This window comes from Myxocyprinus asiaticus, chromosome 2 (assembly GCF_019703515.2).
Source record: "Myxocyprinus asiaticus isolate MX2 ecotype Aquarium Trade chromosome 2, UBuf_Myxa_2, whole genome shotgun sequence".
NCBI lineage: Eukaryota > Metazoa > Chordata > Actinopteri > Cypriniformes > Catostomidae > Myxocyprinus > Myxocyprinus asiaticus.
Window position 1 is genome coordinate 11689698 of NC_059345.1, and position 4303 is coordinate 11694000.

The following is a 4303-nucleotide window of genomic DNA, read 5'->3' on the forward strand; positions in this document are numbered from 1 at the left end:
CAGTACTGTGGGGCTCTGATGACATCTCTTGTCCTTAAAGCAATGTGGTAAATTGCTATACTGTACATGAATAGACATCTTTTCATCACAAAGAAATGTTAAATGAAAAATTGTTAGGTTATGTCATTTATTTTCTCACCTTGACAAAAATGTTTCTCTTTATTTTTATGACGATTTTCATGGCACGATTTTACACACAGTAGCAAAGAAGTGTTTTGCTGCCGACGCAACACAAGGCTTTTTTAATGCGAATATGAAATGAGAAGCTACTCACTGCGGGCATGCAAGACGGGAATAATGCAGGATGCTTTTGCCAGGATACAACCCGATGTAGTCGCTAATTAGTGCTGCCTACACGTGCTATCGGAATTATCGTAAATATGAGTTTCCCACTCGGAAGTTGCTCATGAACGACTGCTCAAGTCGTAATTACGACTGGGAAACTTTACATTTTGATACCCGAGTTTTCCAGTTGGGAGGAGACTTAAACTTTCAACATGGCAGAGAAGAGTACGGTTTCTGTAGTAAAAACAGTTTTTGTTCTTTTTCTTAATACAGCTAATTAATACTCAGCTCCCATGGCATTATGGGATAGTACAGTGTTCAGTGGATGCACACATCAGAATCTTGCCGAATGTACAGTAGTATGTCTTCGGGTATTTCTCACTTACCGTTTTATGAACACTGAGTGCACCCTACTACATTGGCATACTGTTTTTGGCATACTATATAGTAGAGAAGTATGCAGATTTGGACAAAGCTTGAAAGGGTGGTATCAAGGCCGTAGATTTGGCTTGAACATTGGGGGGTTGCAGCGTGAAGCTTTTACATGTTTCCATTGATCATGATATAAATAATGGGTGGTTGTACCTGCTTGTTTTGAATATTGGGGGGGGTTACCTCCACCCATCCCCCCTGGAATCTACATGTCTGTCTAATTGGACAGGGATGTAACACATGTTATTTACTGTACATGACATTTTTCACATGGCACATATTTGCATGGAATTGTACCACTTTATGGTACATGATACCATATCTAAAAAAAAAAATCTGGTATTTTTTGAAAGTAAATCCTTTTGTAACATCAGTTTCAACTACTGTGCAACAATTTCATTTAGCCATGCACTTCTTGACGATTCAGGTCAAGTTTAACAAACCACGTCTGTTTGTTTTATGTTTTAAATATCAGGCTGATGCATATCATCCCACATTACCTAATTTTACCAGAAAGAATGATTCAGAAAGAAGTTCTCAGTTTCCATTAACACGCCTCCATTCGCCTGTTCTCCACCATCACCAGACAACTCTCTCTCTCTCCCTCTTTCTTCCTTCAGACATTGTCATTAATATGGCCTCATTGTGTTCATAGAACTCATGTGTTCTGTTCTTCTTCAATGTTGTTTCCTCCTAAAGACAGTCCTGGTCTGTCCCACTTCTGCCAAATCATGAATAAATATAATCAGTTCAGCTGGCTCTGTTCTCTGGAGTCTGTGGAATGCACATTTTCTTAATGTCAATTATTTATCCATAAATTAGCAACTCACTCAAAGGTGTTTTGTGAGTTTATAGTGACTGAATCGAAATGTTGTAAAACTGTTGAAAACTGGCTTTCTTTATAATTCAGTATGCTGTACACACATAGAAGCTTGCTGAGTGTTGAGTTTGGCTAAATTGTTTCCATCGTGTTTCCAACAGTGGGTTGATTAGCAAAACACGTGAATAAATGAGTCATTCTGAGACATTTTCCAATGCTCAAGTGTCAAAGACACAAGTCACAAGCTGACATGAATAAAATAATTGCATGTGTCACAAGGATCTGGATCCTCGTTTCTGCCTGTTACATGAACCATTGTGACTTTAAGTTGGGCACTGCAGTTGCAGAGAAAGAAAGCTAAAAAATGTCTCAAAAATATATAGTGGGGCAAGTAAAGATGTATTATTGATTATTAGTTGTCTTATTGATTATTAACAGGGTTCCCACCCTTTTTGACCAATGAAATTCCAGACCTTTCCAGTCATTAGGGATTATTGGCTGCAGATTTTTTTAAATCACATTCATCACTAATGAATCATTCAGAATGATTTGTTATCCATTTTGACCTATTCATTGACTCAAAAGAATGATTCACTCACACATCAGATGCCAATATGGCTTCCGAGCAAGTTTTACTCTAAACAAAAGCTAAATCTAACTGATGAGATATTTTAGGTACAGGTAAACAAACAAACAAAAAATAATAATAATAAATACGGTACTGTGCAAAAGTCTAAGACACATAAGATGTTTCACAAATACTTTTGTCTTAAGATGGTTATTTATATCTTCAGCTTTAGTGTGTCAATATGATAAATACATTTTAGACTCCCAAACCTTCCTTTTCAATTAGAATAGAATAGAAGAACAGGGGGCCCTGCAACAGATGGCATGGCCCCTACAGACCAACTTACTACACATCGAGTCAGTCTGAGATTACATGAAGAGACAGAAGCAACGGAGACAGCCTGAACATGACGTTAATTGATAAATGAAAATTATTAATGGCATTATTTTTTTAAGAAATCCATCATTTTTCACAAGTGCCTAAAACTTTTGCACAGTCCTGTATATACTATATATATATATATATATATATATATATATATATATATATATATATATATATATATACACACACACTACCGTTCAAAATTTTAGGGTCATTTACTCATTCTTTATTTTTATTTTTTTCACATTTTAGAATGTATGTAAAGTCATCACAACTATGGAACAATATAAATGGAAATATGGGAATTATGTTGTGACTAAAAATATACCAAAATAAATCAAAACTATGTTATATTTTACCATCTTCAAGGTGGCCACACTTTACCTAGATTTTGCAGACATGTACTCTTGGTATTTACTCAACCAACTTCTTGAGGTATCACCCTGGGATGCTTTTTCAACAGTATTGGAGTTCCCATCTATATGCTGGGCACTTAGTGGCTGCTTTTCTTAATTATTCGGTCCAAGTCGTCCACTTCAAAAACTCTTTTTTAATATATTTTTAGTTTTGTAATTAAATAAATGAATATGTTGGCACAATTATATTTTTGTCTATAAAACAAATGTCATACTTTTAAGCATATGCCTTCAGATGAAAAGATTTTTAAGATCATGAGAAACATTTCAGGCAAGTGACCCCAAACTTTTGAATGGTAGTGTGTGTATATATATATTGGGTATAAGGTTGTAGAAATTTCCATAATTTTTCCAGGCCTGGAAATCACATGTCCATGGGAACCCTGCATTAAAGGCTTTATTATTGAGTAAAGATTATGTGAACAACTTTTGAAAATGTAAACACGTTTTCTTTGAGTAGGGAGTTTAAAAAGCCTGATTTTGTACCTAAATAAATACTACACTCAAAACAAATATTTTAGCCTGTTTTTAAGATTTACGCATTTCAATTGGATAACAACATTTCAACAAATCTCAATGCTATCATTGAAAAACAACAGAGACATTAAAAATATCTCAATAACGGTGCACTTACAATTATAACAACAGCAAATTTGAAACCTCTACACCCAAGTTCCTTTGTTGTTATTCATGGCCAAATCCAGGGAGCATCTTGCTGCTTTAAAACAGGAAGTACTTCACAACCATTCCATAACAACAGCTGTTCTATAAATACAGGCTTGACTAAAATGTCTAAGCAGCATGTTTCACTCAAAGTTATTACCATATACCTTAAGAATTCCTACTCCTTTTTGTCTCAAGCGTGAGGAAGATATGGTTAAAGGGCAGAGTAAAGATGTTCATATTTAACATTTAACCATTTCGACCATGGCATGATTGTTGGTGCCAGACGGGCTGAGTATTTCTGTAACAGCTGATCTCGTGGGATTTTCAGCAAAACAGTCTCTAAAGTTCACTCGGATAAAAAACATCCAGTGAGCAGCAGTTCTGCGGATGGAAACTTCTTGTTGATGAGAGAGGTCAACGGAGAATGGCCAGACTGGTTCGAGCGGAGAGAAAGGTTACAGTAACTCAGATAACCACTCTGTACAATGGTAGTGAACACCACGAACCTTGAGGCAGATGGGCTACAACAGCAGAAGACCACGTTTTGCACTTTATGAGGACCTTGGTGTTCCTAATAAAGTGTTCAGTGAGTGTATGTTAGATTTTGGGGAGAAACAACACGAAACTGATTTTTTTAGCGAAAATCACGTACATAAGTGCATGAGAAAAGATTGTTTACAGTGCCAAGAAACTCATATAAGTTTGAAACGACGTGAAGGTGAATACATTTTG